Source organism: Schistocerca cancellata, chromosome 9 (assembly GCF_023864275.1).
Source record: "Schistocerca cancellata isolate TAMUIC-IGC-003103 chromosome 9, iqSchCanc2.1, whole genome shotgun sequence".
NCBI classification, from domain to species: Eukaryota; Metazoa; Arthropoda; class Insecta; order Orthoptera; family Acrididae; genus Schistocerca; species Schistocerca cancellata.
Genome location: NC_064634.1, coordinates 259,558,661 through 259,572,705, shown reverse-complemented (window position 1 = coordinate 259,572,705; position 14,045 = coordinate 259,558,661). Strand labels below are relative to the sequence as shown.

The 14,045-nt window shown below is 47.7% G+C and overlaps 1 pseudogene; it reads left to right on the top strand.

Annotated features, from left to right (window-relative positions):
* Positions 1-718: 718 nt before the first annotated feature.
* On the top strand, positions 719-836 carry LOC126102481 (5S ribosomal RNA; annotated as a pseudogene).
* The last annotated feature ends 13,209 nt before the right edge of the window (positions 837-14,045 follow it).

Sequence of the window (14,045 nt, the reverse complement as noted above, 5' to 3'; positions counted from 1 at the left end):
CCCGCCCGGAGATCCGAATGGGGGACTATTTTACCTCCGGAATATTTTACCCAAGAGGACGCCATCATCATTTAATCATACAGTAGAGCTGCATGTCCTCGGGAAAAATTACGGCTGTAGTTTCCCCTTGCTTTCAGCCGTTCGCAGTACCAGCACAGCAAGGCCGTTTTGATTAATGCTACAAAGCCAGATCAGTCAATCATCCAGACTGTTGCCCCTGCAACTACTGAAAAGGCTGCTGCCCCTCTTCAGGAACCACATGTTTGTCTGGCCTCTCAACAGATACCCCTCCGTTGTGGTTGCACCTACGGTACGGCCATCTGTATCGCTGAGGCACGCAAGCCTCCCCACCAACGGCAAGGTCCATGGTTCATGGGGGGGTTTACAGCATGTTTACAGCTTATAGAAAGCTTTTATAAAAGTTGACTGGAATACACTCTTTCGAATTCTGAAGGTAGCAGGGGTAAAGTATAGGGAGTGAAAGTTTATATACAACTTGTGTAGAAACCAGATGAGAATTATAAGATTCGAAATGCGTGAAAGGGAAGCAATGGTTGAGAAGGGAATGAGACAGGGTTGAGGCCTAGCCCCGTTGTCATAAATCTGTGCACTGAGAAAGCAGTAAAGGAAGCCGAAGAGAAAAATTTGGAAATGGAATTAAACTGCAGGACGAAGAAACAAATACTTGAGGTTTTAGGACGAGGCAGTAATTCTGTCAGCCAACGGCCTTGCCGCAGAGGTAACACCGGTTCCCGTCAGATCACCGGAGTTAAGCGCTGTCGGGCTGGGCTAGCACATGGATGGGTGGTCATCCGGTCTGCCGAGTGCTGTTGGCAAGCGGGGTTCACTCAGCCCTTGTGAGGCAAAGTGAGGAGCTACTTGATTGAGAAGTACCGCCTCCGGTCTCGGGAACTGACATACGGCCGGGAGAGCAGTGTGCTGACCACATGCCCCTCCATATCCGCATCTAGTGACGCCTGTTGTCTGAGGATGATACGGCGGCCGGGCGGTACCGTTGGGCCTTCATAACCTGTTCGGGAGGAGTTTAGTTTAGTAGAAATTCTGTCAAATACACCAAAGGACTGGGAACAGCAGTTGAACGGAATGAACAGTCTCATGAAAGCAGGATGTAAGATGAACAGCAACAAAAGCAAAAATAGTGTAATACACTCCTGGAAATGGAAAAAAGAACACATTGACACCGGTGTGTCAGACCCACCATACTTGCTCCGGACACTGCGAGAGGGCTGTACAAGCAATGATCACACGCACGGCACAGCGGACACACCAGGAACCGCGGTGTTGGCCGTCGAATGGCGCTAGCTGCGCAGCATTTGTGCACCGCCGCCGTCAGTGTCAGCCAGTTTGCCGTGGCATACGGAGCTCCATCGCAGTCTTTAACACTGGTAGCATGCCGCGACAGCGTGGACGTGAACCGTATGTGCAGTTGACGGACTTTGAGCGAGGGCGTATAGTGGGCATGCGGAAGGCCGGGTGGACGTACCGCCGAATTGCTCAACACGTGGGGCGTGAGGTCTCCACAGTACATCGATGTTGTCGCCAGTGGTCGGCGGAAGGTGCACGTGCCCGTCGACCTGGGACCGGACCGCAGCGACGCACGGATGCACGCCAAGACCGTAGGATCCTACGCAGTGCCGTAGGGGACCGCACCGCCACTTCCCAGCAAATTAGGGACACTGTTGCTCCTGGGGTATCGGCGAGGACCATTCGCAACCGTCTCCATGAAGCTGGGCTACGGTCCCGCACACCGTTAGGCCGTCTTCCGCTCACGCCCCAACATCGTGCAACCCGCCTCCAGTGGTGTCGCGACAGGCGTGAATGGAGGGACGAATGGAGACGTGTCGTCTTCAGCGATGAGAGTCGCTTCTGCCTTGGTGCCAATGATGGTCGTATGCGTGTTTGGCGCCGTGCAGGTGAGCGCCACAATCAGGACTGCATACGACCGAGGCACACAGGGCCAACACCCGGCATCATGGTGTGGGGAGCGATCTCCTACACTGGCCGTACACCACTGGTGATCGTCGAGGGGACACTGAATAGTGCACGGTACATCCAAACCGTCATCGAACCCATCGTTCTACCATTCCTAGACCGGCAAGGGAACTTGCTGTTCCAACAGGACATTGCACGTCCGCATGTATCCCGTGCCACCCAACGTGCTCTAGAAGGTGTAAGTCAACTACCCTGGCCAGCAAGATCTCCGGATCTGTCCCCCATTGAGCATGTTTGGGACTGGATGAAGCGTCGTCTCACGCGGTCTGCACGTCCAGCACGAACGCTGGTCCAACTGAGGCGCCAGGTGGAAATGGCATGGCAAGCCGTTCCACGGGACTACATCCAGCATCTCTACGATCGTCTCCATGGGAGAATAGCAGCCTGCATTGCTGCGAAAGGTGGATATACACTGTACTAGTGCCGACATTGTGCATGCTTTGTTGCCTGTGTCTATGTGCCTGTGGTTCTGTCAGTGTGATCATGTGATGTATCTGACCCCAGGAATGTGTCAATAAAGTTTCCCCTTCCTGGGACAATGAATTCACGGTGTTCTTATTTCAATTTCCAGGAGTGTATAATGTATTCGAATTAAGTCGAGTGATGCCGAGGGAACTGGCTTAGTAAATAAGGCACTGAAATCAGTAAATGAGTTTTCAGTACTTGGCAGCATAACAATTTATGATGGTCGAACTAGAGAGTACATGAAAAGTGTATCGGCAAAGGCAAAAACATTGTTTCTGAAAAAGACAAATTTGTTAACATCGATTATAGACTGATCAGCCAGAGCACTATGGCACCAACGTGCTACTGATATAAACCCGTCCAGGTGACAGCAGCGTCACCTGGCGAGGAATGACTGCCAATCAGTCACACGCAAGGTGCTTGCAGTATCAGTGAGCGTGCTGTCCGTGTGTAGAATGGGAAAGAAGTGCGATCTGTCTGAGTTTGTCCAAGGGCAAATTGTGATGGCCCGGAGGCTCGGCACGAGTATTTCGGAAACTGCAAGACTTGTCGGGTGTTCGAGGAGTGTTGTGGTGAATGTCTTCAACATGTGGCGAAACAAAGGTGAAACCACGTCCAGACGCCGTGGAATAGTGCGACCTCCACTCATTACAGATGTTGGACGTCGCAGGTTGGAAAGCCAAGCGGCGAACTACGGTGGATTGTGGCGAACTTTGCTGGGCAAAGTACAACTGTCTCCGAATGCACAGTGCACCGAACACTCCTAAGACGGGTGTCCGCAGCCGAAGACCCACGCTTGCGGCTGTGTTAACACCACGACATCGCCAGCTACGACTTAAATGGGCACGTGACCATCGGCACTGGACGTCGGTGCAGTGGCAGAGCGTGGCATGGTCTGATGAATCCCGATACCTTCTTCATCATGCCTATAGGAGGACGTGAATCGAATCCGTCTTCTTCCAGGGCAACAGCTTCTTGTCACCCGTACTGCGAGAAGGAGACAAGCCGGCTCTCCTCTCTCCTCTGGGGAACATTGACGTCGGCATCAGCAAGTCCAATGGAACTCGTGCAAGGCAGCATGACGGCCAAGAAGTACCGTACACTGGTTGCAGACCAACTACACCCCTTCATGACGATCATGTTTTCCGACGGCACTGGTACTTTTCAACAAAATAATGCGCCATATGACAAGGCCAGAAGTGTGATGGAATGTCTCGAGAAATGCAGTGGCGAGTTCCAATTGATGTGCTGGCCCCAACTGGCCAGATCTGAACCCGGTCGAACACATCTTGGTTGTGATTGAACGTGACGTCAGACCTCATCCCTCCCCCTTCCCCCCCCCCCCCGGTCCTTGGAATTTACGGAAATTAGTTGACTTGTGTGTGCGGATGTGGTTTCAACTCCATCCGAAAACCTACCAAGGCCTTACTGCCTCCGTCTCAAGATGCGTCGCCGTTGTTATCCTTGCCAAAGGGGGACACACTGGCTGTTAGGTGGTCATAATGTTCCGGCTGGTAGGTGTATGTTACGAAGTCTTTTCTAAAGTTGTTTGTGTACTGTGAAGTCCTGTATGGAAGTGAAACGTGGGCAATAAATAGTGTAGACAAGAAGAAAACTGAAGCTTTTGAAGTTTGGTGATACAGAAGAATGCTAAAGATTAGATAGGTACATCGCGCATCTAATTAGGAGGTACTAGCAGAACCACGGAGTATAGAAATTTTTGACGCAACGTGACTAAAAGAAGGTATTAATTGATAGGGCAGAATGTAAGGCATCAAATAAATGTTAGTTTGGCAGTTAATGTAAGTGATAGTGGGGAGCGGTAAAAACTGTAGGGGGAGACCAGAAAATATATGCAGTAGGAGGATTCAAAAGAATATACGTTGTGGTAATGCGGAAATGCAGAGGCAGAGAAAATAGAGATGCGTCAAACCACTATTCGCACTGAAGAGTACAACTGTTGTGTAAGACATGTTTATACAACATGTTGCAGCGAACTAAAAAGCAAGCTTCAGTAAATGTTCAAAATTGTTAACCAATGTATGCAAATTTTATGAATCTGGGGTAACGATTTTCACCTCTACTCAGCTGTGTTGCAGCAGTTGTATCATCTGATTAATGAACTTACCTACTCAAAAGAGGATCTAGGTACAATCAAGCAACAAATGCCTTCCGTTCGAGAAAGAAAGCCTCCATCCAATGTTTACCTAAATATGGCTCCTATCTTGTAATAAATTCATCAATTTAAAGTAGAATTGTACCTTCTGCATTATGTGAAAGTCTAACTCACTCGTTCAGCCTTTCAGTAATCTTCTGGTACTGCTCTTGCCTATTGACGATAATGCAGGCTGCATTGGTCATCAAGATGCTCCGGTTGATGAAAGCACCGAGCATTTAAATATAGACCACAAGCTGAGAAATCCATAAATGGTAACTTCTTCTCTTGGAAACTGTCTTTCGCAGGAAGTCCCGAAACAGTAGTCTCATGAATGGGAAGCTGGTAGAGCTTTAGGAAGTGAATACTTCGAGATAAGGAACTGACAGTTGCAAATTAACAATTTGTTTTACTAAAAAAACAGAAAAAGTTTACGCCTTAAAGCAACACTGTAAGATCATAACAACTTTTCCGAGTTCCAGTCGTTGGTCTCAATGTTTGCGCCATTATAATGCAAAAAATTTTGTCGCCTGGCGCAGCCTACTGTTAAAGTGTAACATTCTGTGATAGTTCTTCTCCGCTACTGCTATAAACTAATTATCTCACAATGCTCTATTTGATCAGTTGTTTGGACTATTCTGTATTGCTTCTTCTAGCAACCTGCTACGCTGCTGAGACATGGAAATTTCAATGTGTATTAGGACTGCGCACATGTACGTCTTACAAACAAAAAAAAGTTTCTCTGCTTTTTTTTTCGAGCTGATAGTTAAAAACTTTCTGACTACCCCTCGTACATAATTACTTTGCTGTAAATTGAAGATGGAGGGGGGAGAAAGTAAAGAAAAGGGAAGAGACTACTGATGTTTACGGCAAATTGCGCGGACTATGTCCTCCGTGCCCCCTACTATGGGACTCCCGCAGGAAGTCGAACGAAACTGTGCAACCGCAATGAAGGTGGGGGGTACATTGTCCATCAAGGCGAAGCATTTATATATGAATGCGTGATATCTGTTCTTTCGGACAAGAATCCGCGCAATTGCGATAAACGTCATGACGACGCAGTGCTTAACGCAATTGCCTAGTAAGCAGGAGCTCCCGGGTTCGAATTCCGGTTCGGCACATATTTCCACTAGTCGCCGACGATACCGCATAAAGTCTCGATGCAGCTGACATCAGTAGTTCTCTTCCGTTCCTTTCTCTCCCCTCCAACTTCAGTTTACATAATGTGTATCACAGCTGTGGATTCTACGTGGTGTCCTGCCCGAAAGAACAGACAGCACACATTCATACATAACTGATTACTTTCCTGTGCCCGGATATTCTATCGTCGTTTCGTAGTCAGCGCTCGATTGCAAACATTGTGTATCGTTAGAATGCAGGTTGCTGTGCGGTATTTCTCGCTTGACACTCGATTTTCAGTGTTTTCGCTAGATTACATGGAGCTGCACGTGGTGCCAGTGCGTCTTACAGTTTGGTAAAAGGTGTCCTGCCGATTTCCCAATTTATCTTCATTCTAGCAAGGTTGTAGAGATCAGAGATAGGAATAGGTCTGATTGTGTGATACAAACGTGTACACACCAAAACGACCACTTCCCTTCCACCAGTGTAATTTAAGTGTGATCCTCAGTGGGTCACTGTCTGTGTTAATAGTTGGAGCGAGCCTTGAGCTCCCTATTGTGGCCATCAGGCACTCTGTTGCTAGCCCCTGATTAGGAATTTGATTGAATGTACTTTGTATCAGTGGTCACAGGGGCTCACACACTGATGTTCTAAGTTGGATAAAATATGGAAACATCGTTGGAAATGTATGACTGAACATTGTGTGTTTTGTGTATTAAGCCGGGGACCTAGAATCGACGTAGAGTTTTCGTCCAGCCATAGCCCTCAGTGGTTCAGAACCCTACAACTGGCCACAGCAATCCAACCACCCCACCGCCGCCCCACCTCGAATCCAGGGTTGTTGTGCACTTTGGCACCCAGTGTACATCCCCCCCCCCCCCCCGCCACTAACTCCCCCTCTGGATCGTCTCATTCCAGATGAATGTAACCCCAAATGTTTGCGTGGTAGAGTAATTATGGTGTACGTGTATGTGGTGGAGACAGTGTTAGCGCAATCGCCGACATACTGTAACTGAGGAAGAATAAGGGGAACGAGCCTGCATTCACCGAGGCAGATGGAAAACCGCCTTAAAAACCATCCACAGGCTGGCTGGCACACTGCACCTCGACACTAATCCGCCGAACAGATTCGTGCTGGGGACCGGCACGCCTTCCCGCTCGGGAAGCAGCGTGTTAGACCGCACAGCTAGCTGGGCGGGCGTGACTGATCATACACTGAGGTGAGAGGAGTCATGGGACACCTTGTAAGAGGTCCATGATTAAAGAATTTGTTGCTAGCGCAGTCGAGCAGATGTAATTTCGATGGATTGCTCACGCGCTGCCTGCGATATGTAAGCTGTAAGAGAATCTCAGACCAGAGAGCAGTGTTGTCAGCAGTAGGAACTGTGTAGCAGTAGGAGTAAGTTGTTGCTAGCGAGCAGTCGTGTGTATCGTGTTGGCTGGGCCGGTCGTGTGCAGCGATGGCGGAGTCTCAGCGTTGTAGTATAAGGTAAAAGCGGCCGCGCGCATATGTAGTATTGTTATCTCAAGTCCCATGTAAATGTTTTTAAAAAAATCTCTTAATAATAATCTTTCTCATAAAAAGTAATTTTTGACGATCATTCATTTCAATTTAAAGAATTTACTAACTTCTCCAATCCTTGGTCATCCCGATTATTGAAAAAAAAATCTGTTGTTTCCTTTTATAAATGACAAATCTATCGGTCAGCACTGCACAGGGCTGTGCCAGAATAATTTCTTACAGGAGCAGATATATACGCGTTATCCGGCGACCTTATTGAGGTAAGAATTCTTAATTTTTTTTTTTCAGAATGATCTTTCAGGGCCATGACGCAGCACTGCTGACGTCCAAAATTTACCAGTTCAAATTCACAGTCATTATTGAAAGGTTATAAGTGAGCGACAATGTTTTATTGAGAGATTAGTCACATTGTATTACCGAGCGGGGTGGCGCAGTGGTTAGACACTGGACTCGCATTCGGGAGGACGACGGTTCAATCCCGCGTCCGGCCATCCTGATTTAGGTTTTCCGTGATTTCCCTAAATCACTCCAGGCAAATGCCGGGATGGTTCCTCTGAAAGGGCACGGCCGACTTCCTTCCCAATCCTTCCCTAATCATATGAGACCGATGACCACGCTGTCTGGTCTCCTTCGCCAAACCAACCAACGAATCACATTGTATTATTAGTAGGTTAAGGAATTTATTTGTTGGGCAGTTACACTAAATGTGAATAATATTCTTATTATTTTTTGTGGGGAGGTTACAACCTCCTATTATCTTGTCGGGCCTCCTTTTTCCCAGCGTAGTGCAGTAACTCGACGTGACAGTGACTAAAAAAAAGTTGGATGTCCCCAGTGGAAACATTGAGCCATGCTGTCCCTATAGCCATCCACAACTAAAAAGGTGTCGCCAGTGCCAGATTTTTTTCACGAACTGATCTCTCGATTATGTCCCATAAATGTTCGATGGGATTCATGTCCGGGGATGAGGATGGTCAAACCATTCACTCGAATCGTCCAGAATGTTCTTCAAACCAACAGCGAACAATTGTAGTATGGTGTCAATGCACGTCGTCGTCCGTAAGAATTTCATCGTGATTTGGGAACATGAAGACTATGGACAGCTCCAAATGGTCTGCAAGTAGCCGGACATAACCATTACCCACTCCCTTCCATGTACACACAGCCCACACCACTATGAAGCCACCAACAGCTTGCACAGTGCCTTGTTGACAACTTGGGTCCATGCTTTCGTCGAGTCTGCGCCACACTCGAGCCCTACGATCAGCTGTCATCAACTGAAATAGGGATTCATCTGACCAAGCCACGGTTTTGCCGACGTCTAGGGTACAACCGGTACTGTCACAAACCCAGGAGAGGCGCTACAGCCGATGTCGTGCTGTTAGCAAAGGCACTCGTTTCGATGTCTGCTGTCCATTAACGCCAGATTTTATCCCACCGTCCTAACAGTTACATTCGTCGTGAATCCCACATTGATTTTTGCGGCTGTTTTGCCCAGTGTTTCTTTTGTCTTTGCGCTGACAACTCTAAGCAAACGTCGTTGCTGTTGATCGTTAAGTGAAAGCTGCGATGTTCGTGATGAACGCCCGAACTTTGGTGTTCCTGGGACGCTCTTGACACTGTGGATCACGGAGCTCTGAATTCCCTAACGATTTCCGAATTTTAATGTCCTAAGCGTCGAGCTCCAACTACCAGTCCGCGTTCAAAGCCTGTTAATTCCCGTTGTGCGGCCTTAATCACGTATGGAAACTTTTCACATGAATCACCCGACTACAAATGACAGTTCCGCCAATGCACCGCGCTATTATACATTGCGTGCGCGATATTACTGCCATTTGTATATGTGGATATCACTGTTGTTGTTGTGGTCTTCAGTCCAGAGACTGGTTTGATGCAGCTCTCCATGCTACTCTATCCTGTGCAAGCTGCTTCATGTCCCAGTACCTACTGCAACCTACATCCTTCTGAATCTGTTTAGTGTATTCATGTCTTGGTCTCCATCTACGATTTTTAGCCTCCGCGCTGCCCTCCAATACTAAATTGGTGATCCCTTGATGCCTCAGAACATGTCCTACCAAGCGATCCCTTCTTCTAGTCAAGTTGTGCCACAAATTTCCTTTCTCCCCAATTATGTTCAGTACCTCCTCATTAGTTATGTGATCTACCCATATAACCTTCTGCATTCTACTGTAGCACCACATTTCGAAAGCTTCTATTCTCTTCTTGTGTAAACTATTTATCGTCCATGTTTCACTTCCATACATGGCTACACTCCATACAAATACTTTCAGAAACGGTTTGCTGATACTTAAATCTATACTCCATGTTAACAAATTTCTCTTCTTCAGAAACGCTTTCCATGCCATTGCCAGTCTACCTTTTATATCCTCTCTACTTCGACCATCATCAGTTATTTTGCTCCCCAAACAGCAAAACTCCTTTACTACTTTAAGTGTCTCATTTCCTAATCTAATTCCCTCAGCATCACCTGACTTAATTCGACTACATTCCATTATCCTCGTTTTGCTTTTCTTGAGGTTCATCTTATATCCTCCTTTCAAGACACTGTCCATTCCGTTCAGCTGCTCTTCCAGGTCCTTTGCTGTCTATGACAGAATTACAATGTCATCGGCGAACCTCAAAGTTTTTATTTCTTCTCCATGGATTTTAATACCTACTCCGAATTTTTCTTTTGTTTCCTTTACTGCTTGCTCAATATACAGATTGAATAACATCGGGAGAGGCTACAACCCTGTCTCACTCCCTTCCCAACCACTGCTTCTCTTTCATGCCCCTCGACTCTTATAACTGCCATCTGGTTACTGCACAAAATGTAAATAGCCTTTCGCTCCCTCTATTTTACTCCTACCACCTTCAGAATTTAAAAGAGAGTATTCCAGTCAACATTGTCAAAAGCTTTCTCTAAGTCTGCTAGAAACGTTGGTTTGCCTTTCCTAAATCTATTTTCTAAGATAAGTCGTAGGGATATAGCTATCCCACGACTTTTGTGACCTCACTGTATTACCCAGCAGAGACTGGAAGCTTGGTAGTCACCCATAACACAAGTCGTCCAGAAAGGAGTGACCGCGCCGTCATCACGTGGAGGCGGACAGTCTCGAGCAAATAGCGGCGGCGTGGCGTTTCCCAGGCCGTCGCGCCGCGTCGCTGCTCGCCGCTGCTGATTAACGGCGGCTGTAAAAGGCGGACCCGCTCCCACGCAGGTAGCAGGTAGCTGGCTGACTGGGTGCTGCCCTGTCGCGGGTCCCGCCATCACAGGCGCCCGACCGCCGCGCCGGCCGATCAGCGCACTCCGCGCCCGCCGCCCATTTGTCACGATTCCGGCGACAGGCGGCGGCGGAAAATCCCACACACTCAGCGCGTGTGTTCCGCAGCTCTTTCTAGTAGCTAGGTGGACGATAGGTTCACTCCGTCAAACTCAAGTGCAACGTCGTTATGACGTCTACTTGCTGGGTGAAAGGCGACCAAAGTCGTTCATCGACTTTTCTGATTGTTCTAGACTCTTGCAGAGGAATTAAATGAGTAGTCTTCTACTGCTATTTTCATTGCAATTGTGAAAGCTTTCCGTTTTTTGAAAGTGAGAACCCACCAACCTTACGAAAAGGGTCTATTAGCTACATCGTATGTACACTACTGGCCATTAAAATTGCTACACCGCGAAGATGACGTGCTACAGAAGCGAAGAACCGACAGGAAGAAGATGCTGTGATATGCAAATGATTAGCTTTTCAGAGCATTCACACAAAGTTGGCGCCGGTGGCGACACCCACAACGTGCTGACATGAGGAAAGTTTCCAACCGATTTCTCATACACAAACAGCTGTTGACCGGCGTTGCCTTGTGAAACGTTGTTGTGGCGCCTCGTATAAGGAGGAGAAATGCGTACCATCACGTTTCCGACTTTGATAAAGATCGGATTGCAGCCTATCGCGATTGCAGTTTATCGTATCGCGCAATTGCTGCTCGCGTTGGTCGAGATCCAGTGACAGTTAGAATTATATGGAATCGGTGGGTTCAGAAGGTTAATACGGAACGCCGTGCTGGATCCCAACGGCCTCGTATCACTAGCAGTCGAGATGACAGGCATCTTATCCGCATGGCTGTAACGGATCGTGCAGCCACGTCTCAATCCCTGAGTCAACAGATGGACGTTTGCAAGACAACAACAATCTGCACGAACAGTTCGACGACGTTTGCGGCAGCATGGAGTATCAGCTCGGAGACCGTGGCTGCGGTTTCCCTTGACGCTGCATCACAGACAGGAGCGCCTGCGATGGTGTGCTCAACGACAAACCTGGGTGCACGAATGGCAAACCGTCCCTTTTTTGGATGAATCCAGGTTCTGTTTACAGCACCATGATGGTCGCATCCGTGTTTGGCGACATCGCGGTGAACGCACATTGGAAGCGTGTATTCGTCATCGCCATACTGGCGTATCACCCGGCGTGCTTGTATGGGGTGCCATTCGGTACACGTCTCGGTCATCTCTTGTTCGCGTTGACGGCACTTTGAACAGTGGACGTTAAATTTCAGATGTGTTACGACACGTGGTTCTACCCTTCATTCGATCCCCGCGAAACCCTACATTTCATCAAGATAATGAACGACCGCATGTTGCAGGTCCCGTACAGGCCTTTCTGGATACAGAAAATGGGCAGCTGTACCTGTACACTCCATCCAAACTCTGTTTGACTCAATGCCCAGGCGTATCAAGGCACTTACTACGGTCAGAGGTGGTTGTTCTGGGTACTGATTTCCCAGGATCTATGCACCGCGTGAAAATGTTATCACATGTCATGTGTAGTATAATATATTTGTCCAATGAATACCCGTTTATCATCTACATTTCTTCTTGGTGTCGCAATTTTAATGGCCAGTAGTGTAAATGACAGGATGATGTTAAGCCAAGGTGTTTCAGTCGGTCAGTTCTTTCGCGGCCACCGTGGTGTGCAGTCGTGCGCTACGGCCAACCGACCGGCCGCGTGTAGAGCGAGCGCGCCCGTCGCTTCGTTCGGTGATGTACACTACAAGCAAACAGAAGAGGACACTCAAATGAGCAGGAAGCGAAATGCAAGGGACGGGAAGAAGAGTGGCAGTGTAGCTGTCGAAAAAACGGATTAAAAGCAGCACTAGCGTACATAAGAAAATGTAGGCCTACCTTACAAGCACAGTCTTGCGAAACGTACAGTTTTAATGGTTAGAAGACGTTCACAGATCTTCAGAGTAATTAGACACAACTCCACATTACAAATAATTCACTTCAACGTTTGACATAATACTATGGATATTTCATTGTAACTATTTCCACACACAATACACATTTAGAAAATGCTTCACCCTACGTTTGTTCATTTTCAGTGTTATTTCTGTTTCACGTCCACTGGCAGTGTTAGTTGAGTCACTTGCGCAAGCAGTATTTCTTCCATCACTATGATTATCAGTGTTCCAGTCTGTATCACTTCTGTACGCCCCCATAGCTGAGTGATGCCGGCACGGTAGATCAGCGTGTTCGGTCAGAGGGCCGATTGTCCTCTATAATAAAAAAACTTAGTAAAGGAATCAACGATCAACTTGAACGAGTGCCACGTGACGTCCGCACAGACCAAACGCAACGAACTATACTGAAGGGAAAGAAATGTGGTCAGCGTGACGGATTGCCGTCCTACAGGCCCGGGTTCGATTCCCGGCTGAGTCGGGGATTTTCTCCGCTCAGGGACTGGGTGCTGTGTTGTCTTCGTCAACATTTCATCCCCATCCGGCGCGCAGGTCGCCCAATGTGGCGTCGAATGTAATAAGACCTGCACCAAGGTGGCCTGACCTGCCCCGTAAGGGGCCTCCCGGTCAATGACGCAAAACGCTCATTTCACTTTTTTTGTAACATTTCTCACTTTTATGATCATCTCCAGCACTTGGTCCAGTAGACCTTCGCTTAAAATACACTGAGATGACAAAGTCATGGGATAGCGATATACACATTGTAACGCCAGAAATGCATATCCTTCTATTTCCATCTATTGTACTATAGATTTTTCCTTATTTTGTTACCTGAAGATATAACATTTCTGTGTCTTTATATATTGTAATTGTTTTACTGTTTGTTTGTTTTGTGAATATTATTTGTATTTATACGCTGGGTCTGGCCTAGGGAAAACTATGCTATCCAACGAATACATCGATAGGTCGTGTGGAGAACAAAAGTGTGTAGGATCTTTGGGAGTGTTAACTCTGCCGCGTGGAGCGCGGGCAGAGCAGCGAGAGTCTGGCTGGGGTAGTGCAGTGGAGCAGGTGTGTTGTGTGACGCTCCCGCGAGTTGCCGCGCTTTCGGGGTTGGGCAGCATGTAATTGCCCTCGACTTGCTATGATAGTTTCAGACACGGTGTCGCGGACGGGAAGCATTACCTGGCGCACATCAAGAGCCCGTTTTGCCTGGTGACCGTGTCGAGAAGGAGGCGCACCAACATCCAGCTTCTGCAACAGCGACGGCCGACAATGAGTGACTGTCGCCACCTCCTCGATCGACGGATTCAAACCTTCAATCAACCAACAAGGAAGACTGGAAGCACGTAAAATTTTAGAACTGTATGGCAGACTTCAGCTTTTCAAACTGTTCAAATCACAAAATTACAGCAACGTAGTATGAACCTTTGTTGCTCATTGTCCCAACTGCATTACCAAGCAGGGTCCCTTCCTTTTCCGGAATGAACCCGAGTGTCGTTGAAATTCAACCACCAGCATCATTCGATTTCACTGCTT